This window comes from Meriones unguiculatus, chromosome 18, assembly GCF_030254825.1.
Source record: "Meriones unguiculatus strain TT.TT164.6M chromosome 18, Bangor_MerUng_6.1, whole genome shotgun sequence".
NCBI lineage: Eukaryota > Metazoa > Chordata > Mammalia > Rodentia > Muridae > Meriones > Meriones unguiculatus.
Genome location: NC_083365.1, coordinates 72,662,563 through 72,684,133, shown reverse-complemented (window position 1 = coordinate 72,684,133; position 21,571 = coordinate 72,662,563). Strand labels below are relative to the sequence as shown.

General features: G+C 45.8%; 1 protein-coding gene across 6 annotated transcripts in view; it reads left to right on the top strand.

The window, feature by feature from the left end:
- Window positions 1-21,571, top strand: part of Nckap5 (NCK associated protein 5) — an 888,867-nt gene that overhangs the window by 321,033 nt on the left and 546,263 nt on the right. Inside the window, exon 1 of one of the 6 annotated variants that reach the window (XM_060371852.1) lies at window positions 1,324-1,716. The exons of 4 other annotated variants lie outside the window; for them this stretch is intronic. The gene's annotated coding sequence lies outside the window, so the exon portion shown is untranslated. Of the gene's footprint in view, window positions 1-1,323; window positions 1,717-19,945; window positions 20,696-21,571 lie in introns of those variants that run through there. One more of the 6 variants, XM_060371851.1, reaches the window with a different exon arrangement.

Genomic DNA, 21,571 nt, shown 5'->3' with positions numbered 1-21,571 from the left:
ACTCTAATTTAAAACTCTATTCAATTTTCACAGTTAAGTATATTTATTTTTTCCTAGCCGTTGTACCTCTATGAATAAATGGCATGATTTTTCTTTCTTTTCAACTTTTCCACTAGTGATTTCTTTATCTGTCAAATGATTTCTTCAACAAACTCTGTCATTCCAGGGAATTGAGTATTTCCCAGAACTTGAAATAAATACACAAAATGAGGGATAATCCCTCTACTTCTACTCTTTCATGCTTCATGACTTTTTTATGTGTCTCTGGGAATACTATTATTTTTTATTAGACTTAAAAGGAAAAAAATAACTCTTGAGGTAATCCACATGTCTATCACCCAGCACAAATTTATATGCTTATGCTAAAGTATTATATCGAAATAAATCAGAGGATGTTATTGGAAAGAATACCTCATTTCTCCCAAATAAGAAACTATTAGGTTCGTGAAATCCTCATCTTAGAAGTCGTTATTTGCTAATAAAACAACATTTTCTGGAAAGGATCATTTTCATGAGAAAATGGAAATTTATGAGAATTCTTTTAAGACATAATGAGACTCAACGGAGGCCAACATTTTCTTGCCCCAAGTGGATTCCCCTTTCGCTCCAGAAATGCCAGCAGAAGGCGAAAGGTGGATGCCTTTGCCAGGTACACCCGGCAGTTCCTCAGACTTAACCATGGACTTGGGGACAACTTCTGACTTCACACATGTGGCTGTTGGTTTCAGCTCTTACCTGCCAGTTAACAATACTTTGGATAGCCGTGCCAGCCTCTGGGTCAGCTCCCTGATAAGATTAAGGGTCCCGTTTGCTTAGCTCATTAGTAAAATTTGTTCCACCCAGGCAGGCTAGGAGTGGGGGCCTGGAGGCAGCTTGTTGGAATGGATCTGGTCTCTCTCCTCTCTCTCTCTCTCTCTCTCTCTCTCTCTCTGTGTGTGTGTGTTTGTGTGTGTGTGTCCCTCTACCTCCTTCCCTCTCTTCCCCCCTTTCTTCTTTTTTACTGGAAACTGGGAAGTGAAAGCAAGGTTTCCCCTTCTGGATACCCACTTCTCTTTTCAGTTCCTTGCTTTGGGACAGTCAAAGCTTCAAGCCCCTCTCTGGGCATTCAGAGCCCCCATCTTCCTTCTCCACTGCATCCCTTCTTTACCCCTCCCACGGAGGGTACCCTACTCCAACTCCAGGCAGAGATTGGCGGAACCATTGGTTTGAAACTGATTGTGATAGCAGCAGATGGGCTGGATTTGACAGGGTGGATTCTGAGCAGCTTCTGTGTGGGGGGCGGGGCAGGAGGAAGAGGGTGGGGGTGGGAACCCAAGGGCCAGAGCGGACCCATAGGAGTGCGCGCCCGCTGCCGCTGCCGCGGCTGCCATACCACGGGCTTGGGGGCATCTCTTTAGCGCGAGATTCCCAGGGAAGTGGCACGGCTGTCCCCAGGCGGAGCGGGAGAGAAAGGTCCTGTGGCCCAGATTGCACTGGGACACCGGGAGGCAGGCAAGAGCTGGGGACAGGAGGCGTGCTACACAACAAAAGCCTAGGTGCCCGGGCTGCGGAGCACGCGCGCGCCGACAGGCTTGACATGGCAAGTTTGTCAACTGTGGGCTCCGAGGCCAGCTCCTTGCTGCCCCCCAAGTGACGGCACTGCAGGGTCTGCCCCCCAAGGCGGGCAGCCCCCACCGCGACCTGGGCCCTCTGCAAAAATGCTCCCCCGCAGGCCAGGTAAGAGGACGCCAGCTCCCTGCACCCTCCCAGGCGTGTCCCCAGAGCTGTTTTCTAATATCCATCCCCTGGGCATCCCCTAGTGCCTGCGGATCTGGTTGCCTTTAAGCATTCCATTTCTTCCTGGTCCACGTCTGCCCCCAGTCGCTAATGACACTGTCGCCCTGCCTCCCTGGATCCCTGTAGAATTCCAAAGACACAGGGGTCGGGTAGAATTTCTGGGAGGTGGCACCAGGTTGCAGAATCTTCCTGCTAAGAAAGTCAGTGCCAGGACAATCAAGGCGGGATATACAGGGATTTAGCATTCACTATTCCCAAGCTGCTCAAGCTCAGCACCACGCATGCACGCCTCTTTCCACCTGTGGGACCTTGCTTTGTGCTGGAAGCGCGCACGGAAACACGCACACGTGCTCAATCTTCCCTGTGCACGCAGCCTCGCTTCCCTGGAAGACTTTTCTTAATGGCAAGGGGGAGGAGGAGGTGGGTCTTCAGTAGTATGGCCTCCCATAATACATACAGGGTCTCATACTTTTGTGTGTTGCCTGATCTCCATTATAGATCAGACAGAAAAACATTTGAAGTGTGTGCGGAGGCCGCTGCTTTAGGCACTGGGCGTCACTGTGCCCCTTCAATCAGTTATCTTTCGGGCTTTGCCACTTCTTCCTCCTAAAATATTGCATTGATGGTTTTCTCTCCAGGACAGTCAGTGTCCCAGGGTAGAGGAGGACTTTAAGGTCAGCAACCTGGACCTGCCCCAGCTGCCTGTGAGGGACTTCAATAGCTCTGTTTCCTGCACTCTTATTCATATGCATCAGGTCCCTGCCATGGTAGTCAGGCTCAGGCTTTTTCCTCACTCCTTCAGGTCCCCCCTCCCACACCCCAGTGCAGACTCCGCCCCATCTGAATTGGAGTATGTGCCCTGTTGCTACCAGCAACTGTCTGTGCCCCTAAGCCTCTTAATTCTGATTGATGGGCAGAAATATGATATTATTTTGGAGCGAAGCTGAGCTGCATACTGCCTGGGAGTCAGACACTTGTCTAGGCCACCCCTGCCTCCATCCTTAGAGAGAAGGGGCCGCTAGGATATCCACATTAAACACGGGGAGGCACCTGGCATTTCTTTTCATCACGGTGGCTTTTGCCAATTTGGCTCAAATAAACAAGGCCCCTATGAATGGCCTGTTGCTAGCTACTTTAATTTTTATTCTCCCCCTGCTAAGCCTACTTCTGAATGGTATCCCCCTGCAGTAGTTCCCAGAGCTAGTAAATGTTAGCAGAGTCATTTTCTGGAAGTAGTGCCCCACCATAACCTCTTCTTTCCTTCCCTTTGTGTCTGTATGGGCAGGATCATAGGTGAGCCCAAGTGGCCAGAGGGCAGCCTTGCTGTAGGTGCTCAGCCTGCCTGTCTCAGCCTCGCGTTTCACTGTTGTCAGCGTGGCAGGAGGCTACAGGAAGGGCACAGGAGGCTCCGCTTTTTATAATAACTCTGAGGATTCAGGCTCAGCTTCTCACCCCTCCAGGACAGCACTCTAGTCATCTCACTGTCCTCCTTATTTTGTCCATTCTTTTCCTCATTCTGCAAGCCTTTCCTCTTAAGACACTGAGTTGTCCACTCCTAGTCCTAGGGAGAGTCCTTAAAAAAGAGAGGACACAGCCTCGGCCTTTAATGCCTGTGGAACTGTGGCCCCCTCGGCGACAGCCTGCTTCTCCTACTAGCAGAGTCTTTCTGGACCTGTATAAACTCCTGACTGGACTCCTCCTCCTCAGAGTGTGTGCAAAGGAGGATTTCATTCTCGCTGCTGAAACTATCTTTACAGGAATGTTTTGTTCTTCACTTCTTTCCAATTCCCCTCTATTTGGGCAGAATATTTTCATTATCTACACCGTCAGACTCAGCTTTTTACTTTATTTCATTTTTCCTGTATGCATGTTGCTTTGGAAACCCTTGGGATGTTTCTGAATCATTCATTTACTTGTCTTAAACAAAACTTCCTGGAGGGGATTCCCAAAACTTGGCATCAGTGTGGGCCCCTTGGGTGGGCAGGAAGTAGAGAGGGGTTCCAAATGACTTTAAAGTTCCCAGTAAAGCTGGATACATCTCTGATGGTGAATATCATAACGGTATCATCCATTTGATTAGGACTTTACAGTTTACAAAGGGCTTCCTCGGGCATTATCTCTTTAATCCCAGCAGCAGGAATTTTAAATAGTAAGGATTCCTCAGAAAGGCCCAGTAATGCCTGCCAATCCTGCTTAACCAAAGAGAAAGGGAACACTGGAAATTAAACCAGCAGCTGATGCGGCTTTAATGCATGGAATAAACACAGAAGAAACCGCTTTGGAGCTCTGTTCCCTACTCCAACTTGAGGAAAGAAGGGAAAGGGCACGTGTGCATCTGAGAAGAAACTCCATCCTGTGCCCTGGTGGCCCAGAAAGTGCTGTTCTTGCAGGACATGACTTCCTGGAGCTCTGGACACTTCTTGCCCTAGGATTCAAATTTAGATGAAAGGGCTAGCTGGGGTTGCAGGGAGACCCTCAAGTTAAGCAAAATGAGTAGGCAGTGATGCAGCTCTCTTCAGCTACAAAGCATTCTGGGATATCCTCAAGTTTCTAGCGTCTCTTTACTTCAACCATGGAGTAATTTTCTCTACTTGGACATAGAGCCAGAATGTATGCCTCTGGAGCCTTGGTAAAGACAGAGTTGCCATGATGGGTAACCATTGCTCTAAAGCCAGGATGTGCCCTACACAGTCAGTCTGCGGGCAGAAACTTACCTTACAGTTTGTTCTTATCCAGGCTGCTTGAACAGAAGCTGCCCTTCTGTGATTTCCTGGGAATGAGTCCCTCGCCACGTTCCTCCAAAAAGAAGTTCTAGAATGCCAGTTAAAAGTCACAATTTTACTTGGTATTTTGGATATCAGGCTAATCATGTATATTATTCTGTTAGGTTTTAATCAAAGCAGTTTTGGGTGTATAATTTCTTGTTATTTGCTGTCTGATATGAGGGATGTTAAAATGCTGAGACTGGTCTTTTCTGTTTGTTTGTTTGTTTGTTTTTTCAACAGCATATCCTGTAGCCTAGCCTGGTTCGAAACTGGCTTTGTAGTGAAAAATGAGCTCAAACTTTTAGTCTGCCCCTCCACCTTTGCAATGCTGGAATCACAGGCGTGCGCTACCTTGCCTGTATTTTATGCAGTGCTAAGGAGAGAGCCCAGGGCCTCGTGCATGTTTGGCAAGCATGCTACTAACCAAGCCACACTCCCAACCCTTCCACCATTTACCATTAATGTGATTTGAGCAAGGCTTCCTTTATAAAATATGAAAAAGTTTATGTTCTCTTGTAAGTTGTTAGGAGTAAAAGATCAAATGTTACGTAAGCTAAGGGCTTAGACTAGTTCCTAACATACATGACAATCAACTGACATTACAGGGTACAGTCTTTTAGTCTTTTGTCTTTGCTGTTTCTGCATCTCTTAGTTCTAGATAAGATGGTCCTTTTCATAGATTGGCTTTGCCTAGAAGCTCCTCTGGCACCTCACAGAGATCATCACTGTAAAGAAGTCATGCTTGGTGTGAGTGTGTTCGTATGCACGCGCACATGTGCGCACACACATGCCAATGCTTCTGTAGAAACAAGCAAGCACCAGCCCTCCTGGAGATGGAATCAGAGGCAGCTGTGTTACGTGACTTGGGGCCTGGGAAGTGTGTTAGGAGCCTCCGTTAGAGCGGACTTTCCACACCCGCTGCATAAAGAAGCCTCTCTGGTGGGGACAGAGAGCTCTCTCATCTATGGCAGTAGAGATAAGCGTTTAGAAGACAATTTGATACTGTCATTTTAGAAGAGTAAGAGCAATAGCTTCTTTTCCGGGGCCTGCGAGCTCTGAGCATTCACATATCTGAGCCTGGGGGCCCAGTCTTATTTAGATGCCCACAGAGCCTTAAGTATAACCAGAAAGCTGTTGGCTGTCCCCTCATATTCATCCCTGGGAAGGTACATGGGAGGAGGGGATCCAGTAGGAGCTGAAGGGGGATAGGGAGGGTGTGTATGGTCAAGATACAGTGTATGCATGTATGGAACTCAGAAAATAAATAAAGAAGGTTAAAAATAACAAGAACAAAATCAATAAAGTGGAATCAACTGAGTAACACTGCCCAAGGTTGGCTGAGGGGACAGAGTCCTTACATCAGCAAAGGCTCGAGCTCTGGTGCTTGGGAGATGGCTCAGCGGTTGAAGAGCTCACCACACGAAGGCGAGGATGAGAGTTCAGATCCCTGGAACCTACGTACAAAAATAGAGCAAACTGGAAAGCAGACCTAGCCAGATCAGAGCTCTGGGTTTGGTTGAGAGAGCCTGCCTCTATAAATACAGTGGAAGAGTGGCGGATTATGATTCCTGACATCAAGCTTGAACCTCCAAATGCATATAGATTTCTTTTTATATGCCTACACAACTGAAAACATGCATCCACACATTAAAGTGGGAGAAGGAGGAGGAGAAAGCATGGAAGGAAGGAGGGAAAGAAAGAAGGAAGGAAGGGAGGAAAGAAGGAAGGGGGGAAGGAACGACAAACACATTTCAAACTCTTACTGTACTTTGTGGGTCCTGGAATACTGGGTCATCACTTTTGTGCTACAAGCAGTCAACCACAGAGAAGTCTCCCCAGCCCAGAAATGGGCTCATTCCCCCTCTCCACCCCACCTGTTCCTCAACTCGTTACAGAGTTAAACCCTGATTGTATTTTGAGAAGTGTGCTTTTGTGTTGTTACCAATGAATGAAAAAGTTGGAGATGGATTGCCTGGGTGCTGTGTGGGAATGGTTTCACTTACTCATGTCAGAGAGATACAGCTTTGGCAAGATTGGCATCTTGGCCCGGAAACTCTGGACTTCTTCCATAAGAGAACCAGTCAAGTAGTAGTAACGAAGGCACCAAGTCCAGCGTGTGCTTCCCATTCACAGCCCCCCCGCCCAATGCAGTAAAGATCATTTTAGGGAGACCCACCCCAATTCCTCTACCTGGTCAATGATATGGGAGGAGGTGGAGGCTTGCTTTGGTAAATGGCTGTTTCAGCAGATGGTTCTAGACTTCGGCATGAATTCCACAGGTCACAGGTAAGACACAAATTCCATTGGTAGATGTCATTAGAAATCTTTACTTGCTTAGAGCTGGTGTGGAGAGGTAGCTTTCTGAGTCTGTTTGCTCTGGCCTTAGAAACCTGCTCTAAAATGAGATGAATGAACTCATTCCCACAGAGGGATAGGAAAAAGAGTTGGCCAAAATTAGTGACAGTGCAGAAGAATCATGCCACTAGAGGTAAAAGGAGACAATTCCCAGGAGGAAGGCTCCCTGCAAACCTCTGTGGTCTGACAGTTCCTGTGTTTCAGAGGTGGCCAAGCCTCAGGCCTTGCCATGGTGGCTGCTTGGCTATGGTGGAAAGAGATCCTTGTGTTGAAGATGGAAGTGTAGCATCTCTCCTTCCTGCTGTGCTCCCTGGCATGGTCACCTCAGCACAGATGTGAGTGGGAGTGTTTATTTCTATTTAGTTAGTTTGGGAAGACATGTCGTGGTGGGCTCACACATCTATGTGTGCGTTTGCAGATACTGGAGGAGGACGTCAGATGTCCTGCTCCATCACATTCCTACTGTCTTCTTGAACCTGGGGTTCAGCTATTTGCTAGCAAGCCCTAGTGATATTCCTGCCTGTACCCTGTGTGGCACTGGGACTACAGCTATGAGGCACTCACACCTGGCTTGGTACATAGGGCTGGGGGTTCAAACTCAGGTCCTCATGCTTGACTACCTCCCTTGCCCCAAGGCTCATCAAATACTATCTTCCTAAATAAAACACTTTAGAGAATATGGCTAACCATTACGAGGCTTCCTTATAGTCCCAGAGTCTGTCATCTGGATATCAGAGAATTACTCAAACACACAAAGTTTATTGCTTATGGAGCCAAAATACACATGTGTTGCATGTCTGGTCTTTGTTGCATGAAAAAGCAGTGAGTTAAGCATGTATCTTTCAGGGCTGGGAAGGTGGCTCAGCGGCAAAGTGCAGCCAGCCTGTGGATGTAGGCTCAGATACTCAGCACCCAGGTAAAGCAGCACACTCCTGTGATGACGGTGCTGTAGAGAGAGGTAGAGTGCAGGGACTTGCTGACTGGCCAGGCAGTCTAACCCGCAGCTTCAGCTTCAGGCTCAGTGAGAGACACCGTTTCAGAACACAAACATGATGGAGGGCAGTGATGGAGGTGTCTGTGTATGTGCAGAGACAGAGACTCTGTGTATGTGCATACACAGGTGTGCTCGCCCGTCACACTTGTACACACACATCCATCTCCCCTTTCAACTCTCCCTCCTTTTATATGTGTATGTATGTACCCTTCACACTTGTACACACACACATCTCTCCTTTCAACTCTCCTTTTATATGTGTATGTATGTATCACAACTCAGGTTGACCTCTTGTTCCACACACATGTGCTTGCACTCACATATACATACAAATACACACACCAAACAGTGTTAGAGACCACATACATGTGTCAGTTTTCTGTCCCCTGTTTGATGGTGACCAGGAACAGATGCTTGCCATGCAGCTTCTACAAATCAGTGTGAGAGGATCTGTTTTCAGTTCAGTGCTTTTCCACCGAGGCGGTGCCCAGCAGTGCCATCCGTGGTGCCCGGGGAGCCTGTGGCCGTGTCCTCAGCTGCCCCTTCATGTTTCAGCAAGCGTGCCTGGCAGTTTCTCACATGCCTGAAGCAGTGTTTATGCCCAGGCAGTTGGCATGGTGGGTGCCAGGGATAAGTAAGGCACAAGGCTGAGCCATCCAGGACCCATCTAGTGTCATCATGATGTGGTCACTCTGCCCTGCTCGTTCTGGAATGCTTGGGGTTTGGGCTTCCGGCCAGCTGCTTCTGTTCTGGGTCAAGGCCCTGCCGGGCTCAGGCCCTGGCAGCTGTCTTGGGTGATTGCCTCCAGTTTTTTCCATGAAATATTTCTCTGCTTTCGCTTTCTCTCTTAAAGTGCTGCTCAGTGGTTAGATAAATTTTTTATAAATATATTTTTATTCTCTGAGAAATACACACACACACACACACACACACACACACACACACAATCTCTCTTTTCAACTGCTCCAAGACTCATCTCCTGTACTCCTATCCCAAGTTTCCATTTTTTTTAACCCATTGAGTCTTCAAAATTAGTAAAGATATTAGATTTGACCAGAGGAGTCGCCATGAGGACCCAATGAACAAGGAGGTACCAGAGTGAGACTAAGATGGCAGCTAATGGGGCCACGGGGCTGGGAAGTAGGCCAAGCCAGCATGGCCAGGTTAGAGTAGCTCAGTGTTTGCCCAGCTACAGTGCCTGAAGCTTTTAATAAAGTGTAATAGGTCTCCATGTCATTATTTGGGAGCTAGGGCGGGCATAGAAAGCTCATGCTTTTACACTAATTAATGCAGCTGGTATGCACCTGGGCATGGGGCCATGCCCTGGGGGATGATAGACCTAGCAGGGGCTGTATGGATGAGGAAACTGCCTTTCCCTCCCTTGCCTTCCCCAGTAGCCATTACCTGTCAATAGCAAGTTAGCTAGGAGCTGGGTCTTACGTGTTCTCTCATGTTTCGCCATCCACACAGGAATGGTGAATCCTTTGCTCTTGTGCCATTCTTGTGCAGGCAAGCACAGCCTGTGTGAGCCCCCGTGTGCCATGCGCTGTAATGTTCAGAAGACTGCTTCACAGCAGTTCTTCCCAAGCTCTGGAACTTGGTCTTTCTTCCCCTCCTCTGCAAGGTTTGGAGCGAAGTGTGATGCAGATGCCACATAGAAGGCTGAGTCCCTGGAGACAGTGTCTGGCTGCTCCTGATTTGTTACTGATTGTAGAGCTGATGAGGCATACACCCTAAAGATTTGCTGGGAAGGAATGGAGAAAGCTGGAGGGAGAGAGGCTGGGAGTATCCTGAGCACTGAGAGGCCATGAGGACTTCCAGTGCTGGTTCTAGCAATTTGTTGCAAACTTCGTGCCTCAGCACAACGCATCCCTGTTATCTCACTTCTGGAAATCAGAAGCACACGCATCAAGTTGTGGGCAGGGCCACATTCTTTCTGAAGGCTTCAGGGACAAGGGAGCCTTTCCCACAGTTAAGAGGCTGCTCAAGTGCCTTGAGGTATAGCCCTTCCAGCGCAGTGTCCCTCTGACATAGGCCTCTGGACAGCTTCTGTGACTGGGACTCTTCTGGGTCCCCTCTAAAGGCCTTGCTGATGACCTCAAAGCAACCCAGGTAACCCATAATAATCTCTTCTTGAGTTCTTCATTATGCTTGTCAAGGTTGTTTTTTTTTTTTTTTTTTTTTTTTTTTTTTTTTTTTTATGTGAGGTTCCAAACCTATAGGTGCAGGTGATTAGGATGCAGGAATATGGGGTTCAGAAAAAGGGAGATAGAATTCTAATATGTTATTTTAGTGAATGAGAATAAATAAGGGAGGATAATATATGGACTGTGGACTGGTGGAGGTGAGTCCTTGAAAGATGAATTACAGTCTACAATAAATACCTTTAGAGGCCTATTCCAAAAAGGGGAGGAGGGACAGGAGAGGGAAAGAAAAGGAGGAGATCAAGGAAAGAGGGGGGCAGAGAGAACAAAGAAAGAGAAGGGGGAGGAGGGAAAGTAAAAGAGGAGCAGAGATAGAGAGACAAGGAGGAAGAAAAAAGGAAAACAGATTAGGAAGTTGGGGAAGGAGATCAAGAGAAGAGAGAAATGGGAAGGGAATATGGCAAGAAGTGGGGAAGAGGCAAGAGGGAGGGAAAGGAGAGAGAAAAGGAAGAGGAAGAGGAAGAAAGAAAGGGGCAAGGGAGGGAGAAAAGCAGAGAAAGAGAATATATACACGCTTAAGTGGGTAAGGGGAGGAAGACGAGGGAGAGAGGGAAAGGAGAGAGAGCATTCCAGGGCTACTACTGGCCTGAGACTTAGCAGTGAGAAGAGGACTGTGTCTGTCAGGCCGGAGAGGCGGCGAGCTGGAAATTAGGAAGGGGGAGATGGTCACTGCTGATGAGCAGAGCTGGCTCTGTTGATCAGTGGGAGGAAGTAGAGCCTTGGGTGTGCGGTTGAGCTGGATCTGGGCGCCAAACCCACCATGAACCTGTGGGTTACCCAGCTGTGCACACAAGAGACGTGTAAAGCTGCAGTGGCTCACCAGGGTCTTTGGTCTTCTTCTCACATTTTAGACATTAAGAAAAAAAGGCCGAAGAAATTCAAATGGGTTTACTGAGGACACCTGGGAAGGTCGTGTTGCAGTTTGGGCCGGAGGCCACAGCACCTGCCTCCAGTCCTCTCTTCCTCTGTCCTGGGTGTGTGTGCGTGTGTGTGTGTGTGTGGAGAGTAGGAGAGATGAGTCTCTTCATGGAGCAGAAGGAATGCAGCACAGGAAATGTCTCAGACATGTTAGCCTGCTAACCTCCAGGTTGCCAGGTTTCTGATTGAATGGAGGTCTTCCTCCCTCCTCTCTGAGTAGCATACATCAGTGGGTGGGACACACTTCACCCTGTGCAACTAGGTGTGTTTGAGGAAGGGACAGCAAGAGAGGCACAGAGCACTAAACCCGGGGGTGTTTCGCTGTGTGGTTTTGTGTTCTGTATCCAGTTTTGGGGGGTGTCCAGTGGACACGGAGCTGGGAGGGAGGAAGTAGAGTCCTGAATGAACAGGTGGGATCTGCAGGATCTGAGGTGGCCGGGCGTCTGTCAGGCAGGCAGGGTCCAGCGGTCAATGTCTGGAGAGAGCACTTCCTGAAGCAGCTTCCCAGGTGTTGCAGCCCGGTGAAACAGCCACTCCCCCGATGGCCTCCCACGAGGTAGCTTGTGTCAGCTTACTCCAGGTGGACAAGGACTGTGGAAACCGTGGTCAGGGAAGGGCTTTTTGGAGTGAATGAATGCCGTTGGTTGTGGTGGGGGTGCTGGTGATGCTTTACTTGCGTCCAGGTGCCCTCCTGCCTGACTGCCCCGACCACCTGTGACCACCTGGAGACTTGCGGAGCCTGGGAGGGGCAGTCTACCTGCCCCGTGGGGTATGCAGATGTGGAGGCAGGGAGGGAGCAGTCCTACTCCTACCAGTCTCAGGGTTAGATTAGGCCTCAGGTTTGAGACTTTCTTGGTTTGGTTGCATCTCTTACCTCACTGGAGCCACACGCCTGTTTTCCCCAGTCGCCCAGCCCGTGTGCCCCACATCTTGTGACTTGGTGGGAAAGTAGCTGCGCTGTACATAGATCCTTATTGCTTCCTCTCAGCACAAAGTCTGGTTTTTCTTTTTTTCCCCTAGTGAGCAACAGTTGTATCTACAGAATGTCTACAAAGCTTTTTAGGGTGACTTCCTCAGCTGACTTCAACACTTCATCAATAATGTGATCTGTCTATTAGTAAGCAATTAACATGTGACCTTATTGGCAGACAGACCACACAGTCGCTGACAGGGATTTAAAATCTCTGTTTCCTGTTTCCTCATAGAGGAAGACATTTGAAAGTATTTCAGAGAAATTCTGGAACAAGTATATAGAGACAAACCTAATGAGCTGCAGCGGAAATGGTTGCTGTGGTGACTGGGAAGATGGCTCAGCAGTAAAGAGCATTTACAGTGAGGGCCTGATGAAGCGAGTTCAAATCTCCAGAAACTGCGCGACAAAGTTGTTTGTGGTCATGCTCGTGCCTATAACCTCAGCGGTGTGGGAAGCCGAGACAGGCCCATAGCTGAGGATTGCTGGCCAGGAGCCTTGCTATAGGTTCGGTGAGAGACCCTGTCTCAAGGGAGTAAGTTAGGGAGTGAGAGAAGAGGTCATCCAGTATCTTCTCCTGCCCTTAACAGTCAGGCATGCATGCTGCACACACTCACTGCCACCTGTAATGTAAACAAACGAGAGAAGCAGTCTCCCTTAAAAAGAGGGTGTGGGCTGTCACCAGGTTTCCAAAGTTGCTTTCTCTATTCTTGGGGTGGATTCCTTTAAAGAAAACTTCAGTAGTCTTTAACCATGGAGGGCAGTGTCCACACTCACTGCTGTGTTTCTTGTTTTCATTGTATCATCATCGTCACCATCATCATTATTATTATTAATTTAACACAATGTTTGTGCATAGGCACAAACTCTTTATGTGATTTCATTGCAGGCTGTACAGTTTGAAGGGGCTGGGAAATTTTATGGGCTTTATTATCAAGTCTATCAAAATTTTAAGGAAGTAAAGAGTTAAAATGGAAAAGTTGTTGCATATATATATATATATATATATATATATATATATAGCCATTTCTTATCTTTTGTATCAGCATCATTAAGGATACGGTCATAAAACAGCCATTAGTCTTACTAGAGCAAGGTTTGTGTAGTAAAAATTATGCAGGACCCTGGCAACCATTAAGATAATTGATTCATTAAGAAAAAAATTGTACAAATATATGAGGTCCAGGGTGATATCTGGGTATGCATATAGAGTGGATAATGACCAAGCCAGAGAAGTTAAGCGTTTCTCTTTCCTCAAATGTTTAAAGGCCATTTAGTTTGCACATAGTGAGTGCGTGTCCATGCATATGGGATGCAGTGTGATATCTCAGCGCCTAGGCAGAGATGCAGCATGTGCTGGTCAGGCCAAGGCAGCAATGTGCCCCTTACCTTTTTTGGAACCTTCAGATTCTTCAGTTCTTCATCAGGTTATAAGAGGTGACTGAGGTTGGAGAGCTGGCTCAGTGGTTAAAAGCCCTGGATGCTCTTCCAGAGGACCCTGGTTCCATTCCCAGCACCCACATGGCAACTCTCAACTGTCTGGTCTGTAACTCAAATTCCAGTGGAGCTGATTCCCTTGCATAGATATATATGCATGTCAAATGAACGTAAACATAAATAACTTTTGAGAAAAAGGTGGCTTAACCGCACCCTCAGTGTTGTGGAGCCCGAGACTCTACCTCTAGCTGTAATACTGTCTACATTAGCGCTATTGTAGTTGCGTTGCTCGTGGCTGAGGCGAAACACTTCACAAGGAGCAATGTAAAGAGGGAAGGGCTTTCTTGGGCTTGTGTTTTGAGGGACGGTGTGGTGACGGCTGAGGAGAGCATGGTTTGGGAGTGGGCAGCAGCTTGTCACACTGCAGCTACATCAGGACACAGAGAGTGCACAGGGAGAAGGGCTGAGCTATAAATAATAGCGCAAGCTCCAGGAACTTTCCTTCTCCAGCCTCTACCTCTAAAAGCCTTCACACCTTAAACAGGGCCACCAGCTGGGCACTAAGTGCTTAAACAAATGAGCCTGTGGGAGACATTTCACACCCAAACCATTAGCCACGATCCCTCTTCCCCTTTCTCCAAGGTTCTGGCCTTCATTTTTATACATTTTCATTTTTTTAATATTCACATTTGAGAAAGAACATGAAAAACACCAACTTTTCAATACCTGACTCCTTTCACTTATTATGATATTCCTCCATATCACTGTCTCATTCATTCTGCTACTTATTTTAGGACATTTAATATTTTTTTACATTTATTTATTTGTTTATTTTGTGGTGTGTGTGTGCAATCTGTGTCTGTGTGTCTGTCTATGTCTGTCTATGAGGCCAGAAGAAAATTTGAAGGAATCCATTCTCCTAACACATGAGTCCTGGGCATTGAACTTAGGTTTTCAGGCTTGATGGCAATCTCCTACCCATGGGGACATGTCCCTAGCACACCTTGACTTCCGGAAATAATGGGATTGTGAGCAAAGCTTTACTACAGAAACAGCATCTTAGTTAGAGTTTCTATTGCTTCGATGAAACATTATGACCAAAAGCAGCTTAAGGAGTAAAGGGCTTATTTCAGCTTACACATCCAGAGGTCAGCCCATCACCAAGGGAACCTGGGGGCAGGAGGAGCCATGCAGAGGCCATGGAGAAGTGCTGCTTACTGGCTTGTTCCTCGTGGCTTGCTCAGCCTGCTTCCTCACAGAACACAGGACCACCAGCCCAGGGTGGCACAGTCTACCATTAGCTGAGCCCTCCTCCATTGATCACTCATTTTAAAAATTCCATACAGCTGCTAATGTCCGTATTCTTTTCAGTTGAGGTTCTCTCATCTCTGATGACTGTACCTTGTGTCAAGTTGACAGAAAACTAGGCAGCATAAGCAGGAAACAAAGCTAAGACGTAGGTACTGGATGCAGCCCAGGAAAATTGCTTTATTCCTTGCTAATGTGCTATCACTCGGAGTTTGGAAAAGATTGCCCCCACCAAACACAACTGAAGCTGTTGAAGGAATGGATGTATTTATTGTCTACTTTTGTAGGTGTCTGAGGAGAGCCTGTGATTGCCTTTCCACTAACAGAAAACTTGGTTCTCAAGTGGCCAGGACAGTGGCTTTCCCTCACCCACTTCCTCGGGACAGTGTAGTCTGGCTAGCCCTCGGCTCTTTCTAGCTGTCTTCCTTTCCTGCTCATCACCCTGGCTTTCCCCTGAGACTGACTCGGTGTGTTTTTCCCGCCTCCACTCTGTTCTCAGGCTTGCCTCCACCATGAGGCCCACCTCGATGACTGCAGACCTAGACGGCCATTCCCTGCGTCCACAGCACAGCTGTTGAAACGTCAGCGAGCTGCTGCTGTGCACTGTAACCACCCAGTGTCTGCTGCTGTCATCCACCTCCCCGCCCTTCCTCTCACAAACGCAAGCTCTGTTTTCCCTCTTTCACTGCCTTAAGAAGTCAGGGAGAGATGTAGAAATATTTTTCTGTGTTTACAAATATTTCTGTCATTTGGAAAAAATCAGCATACTGTAAGAACTTGCTAAATGGCTGATTGAAAACAATTGTGATGCCTTACCTGTTCATACCCTCAGTCTTTCCAAGTTGTCTGACTTCACAATTATGTATGTATATATAACCGTATAAATGTATAGAGAGAAATATTTATGCTTTGAATTTATATCACATATTCATGTTGCGTAGGGAGGGTACTACCATTTTTTTATTTACAGATTTTTTTTTTTTACTTGTAATTGTGTGTGTGGGTGTTGGGTGTCCTGTGTGTGCACATATGCCTGTCATTTTAAACAAAGGCCCTTTGTAAGAGTGGAGCATCCACACAGACTGTACCCTTGATTTGTCAGAAAGCCCCAAACCGTGTAATCGGCTCTCAGATAAAGATAAAGAAACCAGCAACACGCCTCGTCCCTGGTTCAGTCACCCACAAATGCTATCCTGATTTCTGGTATCAAGAGTTAGTTTTTCTTACTTTGAGCTTCATATAGAGGAACATTCTGTCCTCATGTTTTGCCTTCCCTGCGTTTTTATGTTAAATTGTTCTGTTCACTTGTATTAACGTAAGTATTTGTGAACTGTTCATTCCAGGCACCGTGCAGTGATCCAATGATAGAGAACACCACAACCCTTTATACAACAGGCTGTAGAAGGGCAGACAGAATTTCCTTATTGGAGGTTTTGATGAAGCGTGTTGGTGTAAGCCTTCTTACATACTTGCGTGCATGCCTATGTATGTTCATGTGTGTGCATGTAGTTGTGTAGGCATGTATGCATGTAGAGGACAAAAGACTAGCATACGTGTCATTCTGGCACTCTCAGCGTTTTTTCACACAGGATTTATCATTTGCTCCACCAAATAGGCCAGCCTTGGCTGACTAGCAAGCCCCAGGAAGTCCAACTTTATCCCCCGCCCCCCAGAGCTGGGCCCACAGGCGCATACGGCTATCCGGGCATGTTCCACGGCTTCTGAGGGTCTGACTCAGGTCCTCGTGTGGCCAGGGCCTGAGTAACTGAGCTCTCGTCCAGCTCTCACACGGGACTTTCGCTTCTGACTGTCCAGCTGTCCAGCTGTGGTTGATGCTGTCTCACGGGTTACCCAGTGTTGTAGCAGCTTGTACTCCACCAGCAGGGGTGTGAAAGTCCTGTGTTCTTCATGTGCTCGCCAGCAGACATTTCACAGTTTCAAATCCGTAACTGAGTCCAGAAATTGAAAATGAGCTTATCATCCTGCAGTTTTTCTTTTAACTTTCTGGAATGCATATTTGATATGAGAAGGTTTTCATATGAAAAATTAATTATAATCTTTCTCACTTCATGCTTCCGATTTGCTCTAACTTCCTTGAGGAGCCTTCGCTTATCCAAAACTCATCAAAATACTGTTTTTTTATGTGTGCTTTTTTAAAAATTGTAGCTTTTCTGTTTTCTCATATTTATATCTTTGGTCCTTTAGGTGTAAGTTTTCGGCTAGTAGTGTCAGTAAAGAATTGAGAATTATTTCTTCTCCAAAGATAGCCGTAATCTTGCAAATATTTTCCTTCTCCAGATTCTTAAGGATGTAAAAAGTATTATGTTTGTATGTGAATATGTGCAATGAATGAGGTTGTAGATTTAGGCGAGAAGGAGTCGAATTCCCTGGCACTAGAATTGTAGGTGGTTGTGAGTCGCCTGATGTGCATGTTGGGAACAGAACCCAGGTCCTCTGGAAGAGCAGACACACTTATAACCGTGGAAAAACATCCCTTTCCCTGTCATTTTTGTTGCATAATGTGTACTGTGTGTCCAGATCTTCCTTTTGAATGTGTTTATTTCTGTTTCAGCACAATGTCTTAATTCTGTATCTCTAATCATTTTCAAGTCTGAGTCCTGTAACTTCTGTCAATCTTATTTAAGATTGTCTTGGGTGTCGTGGATTTTAATATTTTGAGTGTCATGCTAACTGTGTGTAAAATAACACACTATAAACAGTACATTGTCAATAATTTTTATGAGGCTGAAGGGAGTAAAGATAAAGGCAAAAAGAAAATAAACCAGTGAGGCAATAGAGCACGCTTGCTAGACTTCTGTGAAGCTTGGAATTTGCCAGTCTGATGAGAGCTGCTGAGAAGGGGCGCTGAGGTGGTTTGGTTGAAGTGTGTAAGGGGCAGCAAGACCTTCAGATGAGTAAAGTGACGCTTGGAGTGGGAGAGTAAATCCTAAAAGTAATGTCACTGTCCAGTTATGCATCAAAGAGAAAGTTAAATATTGGTAATATTGATGAGAACACAGCTTAGCAGACTTCAGAAATTTACCTAACAAAAGCATCTGGAATGAGATATCTGGGAACAACCAGATTTTGAATAGATAATAATTAAATTATATAATAAAAGTAGCTCTAGTCCACTTGATATATATGTGTGTGTATATCTGCATGTATATTAGGTTGTTAACCATTTTCCTATTGAGAGAGTCTCAAATCAATTCACCAATCAATTAAAAATTAAATTTTGACTGTCTGAGAGAAGGTCTCCTATATCTCCTGGTGGCCCGAACTACATAGCAGAGGGTAAGTGTAGACATCATACTCTCCTTCCTCTGCCAGCTTTGTGCTGGGATTGTAGGTGTGAGTGGCCGTGCTAGGTTTATGCTGTGCTGGGGATGGAACCCAAGACTTCACACATGCTAGGCGAGCATTCCACCAACTGAAGCAGCACACAGAAGACAAATCTTAAATCCAGGGCAGCTCTGGACCATGGAGCATAGCTCCTTTCCAGCAGAGTGTATAGACAGTAAGGAAAAAATAAAATATGTGAATCAGTAACATGACATGTGAAGAGGGTTCAAGTGCCTGTGTGTATGTGTGTTTGTGTGTGTGTGTGTGTGTGAGAGAGAGAGAGAGAGAGAGAGAGAGAGAGAGAGAGATAGAGTTTGAGAGAGAGAGAGACAGAGACAGACAGACAGACAGAGACAGACAGAGAGACAAAAAGACAGAGACAGAAAGAGAGATACCTTAGGCATATTTTGTATTTCATGGAGCATAAGAATTAGAGCTGACAAATGTTTATGTCATCTGGGTATTGTCACTTTTTGCAGCCTAATTTAGAAATGCCTTTAAGTCCTTCCTTATTTAAATCCCAGCATCCATCAAACAGCAAGCTCAGGCTGGAGAGGACATAGATAAGTGGACAGGGTTGAAAAATGAAGCTTCTCACTCTGGTCTCCATGAGCAGTGTAAGAAATAGTTTCAATTTGTGTGTTTTGCAGGGAAGGGGACCAATTGGCCTCTGAAAGATAGTTTCCATAGCTACTGGATAGAATCAAAAGCAAACTCGTTGGAGGTGATTTTTCCTACATTACCTGAACTGCTGTTGGTAGCTTGTGGGGCCAGCAGATCTCAGGGCTCTCACTGTTCCCCGGATGAAAGCCTGAGCAGTCCTTAAATCTGCAGTTGCCACGAGTGGCCTTGTTTCACAGGCCTCTCATCACGCAGCCAACATTCAACGAGGATGGCTGTTTTATTCAAAACAAAGCAGGACTCTTCAACAACTTCTCTGTTTCTGTACACCTCTGATGAGCAGTTCCTGCCTCTGATGATTAAAACTCGAGTTTGTGATGTTTTTAAAAACAGGAGGCTGCATATAACCAAGAGAAGAATGAAGAATTGCTTATTCTGACTTTTGAAAAGATGAGTATGAAAAACAAATCCTCAAAGGACTCAAAAGTAATTGCTCTTTCCATTTCATTATAATATGTACATCTGAAAAACCCAATAGTTTAAACTCTAAAATAGAAAGAATACTTTTATTTTGGGAGAGGGATAAGCTATGTACCCCAGCTTACCATACTCCTCTAGTTTTATAATCGTGCAATATTGGTCTTGACAATGTTCTGATCTTTTACATGGAATACTGTGTCATATAAGCTGCTAAAAAGCACCTTCCCAGTGATCACCTACAAGACACCAGGGAAGACAAGTAAACTCTTGGATTTGTTGCTATTCTGTAGTGCCAAGTTTGGATCTGTATGGATTTTTGAGTGTCAGTTTCCAAAAATATTTCCTATTTGTGTGTGTGTTCTTGGGACATGGTGTATGTATGTAAGTGAGCAGACACTTGTGAGAGTTGGTTCTCTCCTTCCACTATGTGAGTACTGACGAGCAAACCTAGCTTGTCAGGCTTGGCAGAAGACTCCATTGTTCACAGAGTCATTTCACCAGCCTTGGAGTCATCATCTTGCTTATAAAAACACGATCACATTTGTTAAGTGAAAAGCCATATCCCTTTAGTCCTAGCAGAGTGTATTCCAAGAATAAGTTAGAAGTTGACCTTTCTAGATGGACTGTTAATTTAACTGTTTAGAAAAAGAAAGCATGGTCTTTAATGAAATCTGATACAGCATTTGCTTGTTTTCTAAAATGGATTGAGGAATTAAAAATAGGCATTGGGCTTTTTTAAATTTCCATATTTGTAATCCCCCCTTCATCCTTATCACTCAGCTCATTCTGAAATGGAATGAGAGAGAAGGCAGAGGAAGATGTATCCATCTATTAGCAGTCAAGGGGCAATTGAAAAGAGCCCCAGTCTTTATAGAGAGATATGCATAGGGCTGATGACAGTAGAAGAGGGGGGAAAACCATCTTAAACTCCAAATCAGGACAGAAGACACCACAGCCAGCACTATCTTATGGCTCTGGGAACTTCCGCTGTAAAAAATGTCAGACCCAGGAACAGGGCTTCTTATATGAGCTGCTGAAGACTAGATAAAGGGCCATGTTTATAAATACAAATTACATTGTGCAAACACTATGCAAACAAGGCTTCTTGGGAAAGGTCCAAAAGTCAGATTCCAGAGATGAAAGTCTTTTCTGGTTTTTGACGATGCCTTTAAGATACTCTGAGTTCCTTGTGTGAAGTGGGGTGGGAGCAGGAGTGAGTTGTCTCCATAGCTTGCTTATTTATTGTTGCACAGTAGCACTGTGAACTGTGACATAAAATCCAGACGAGGGAGGGAAGCAATTCCTCTGATATTGAGCAGCAAACACTTCCTGGAATGAGGCTGCAGGAAGCGTGCTTGGTTTATAATCCAGCACGGGAACACTCCACACAGAGCCTAGGAGTCAAATTAAAAGACCCAACTTGCTCTCCAGAAGCCAGTTAATTGTGCCTGCGGGTTCCACACCAGAAGCAGAAAGGGAAGCCTCTGTTGAAAATTAAATTCTTGGCCAAGAGAATAGTAAGGTAAGAAAATTTGGAAAACTCATAAACTGGGGATTGGTCTTAGATATTCCAAAGTTTCCTTTCTGTAAATAAGTCAACATTAAAGTGTGTGTGTGTGTGTGTGTGTGTGTGTGTGTGTGTGTGTGTGTGTCCTGCCTGGAAGGAAAATAGAGGCAGATGCCGTCCATCCAATGAGGGCTTTGTAAATCACACTTGCTTAAAGTGCCACCCAAGATTTCCTATGGAGGAGGTTGGTGGCACCACCATATGCCAGCTTGGGTCTGAGCCAGAGACACACACTGGAAGGCTTTTACATTCCAGCCGTCTCCTCCTCCTGCCTTGCAAAAGAAAAAAAAAGGAAAAAAAAAAGCACTTTTTGAATGTGGTCTAAGTAGGCAAGTTATTTGTACACAATGGGAAGTTGAAATTTCATTTCCACATGAAATTAGTGAATAATACCTTTCAAAACCTGCTCAATAGGCATGCCCAAGACTCCGTCAGCATCCAAAGTCTGTCCAGGACGCCCACCATCTGGATGGAAATGGAATCAGTTATCTAACTACTTTGGTAGGGGGTGGGAGAGTCAGAGGTGGGGTGTGGCCAAGGGGAAGTGTCTGGATACTGTACTGAGTTTCTGGCGATTTCATCAGTACTGTGATGTGGGCCAGGTTTGTCTATGTCAGAGTCTGTGCTGATATGTACTGGCTTAATGCGCTACACTACATATGTTCTTTGATCTCCATATATGTGGCCAACATTTTTGTGCTTAATGTTTTTATGCCACCTTCACCATTATTTTTCATACTAATTCTCAAAACATTCCCATTCTTCAGGATTTGATTTTGGGGTCTCACACAGTCAATGGCTTATGTACATGACTGTATCTATATTATAATT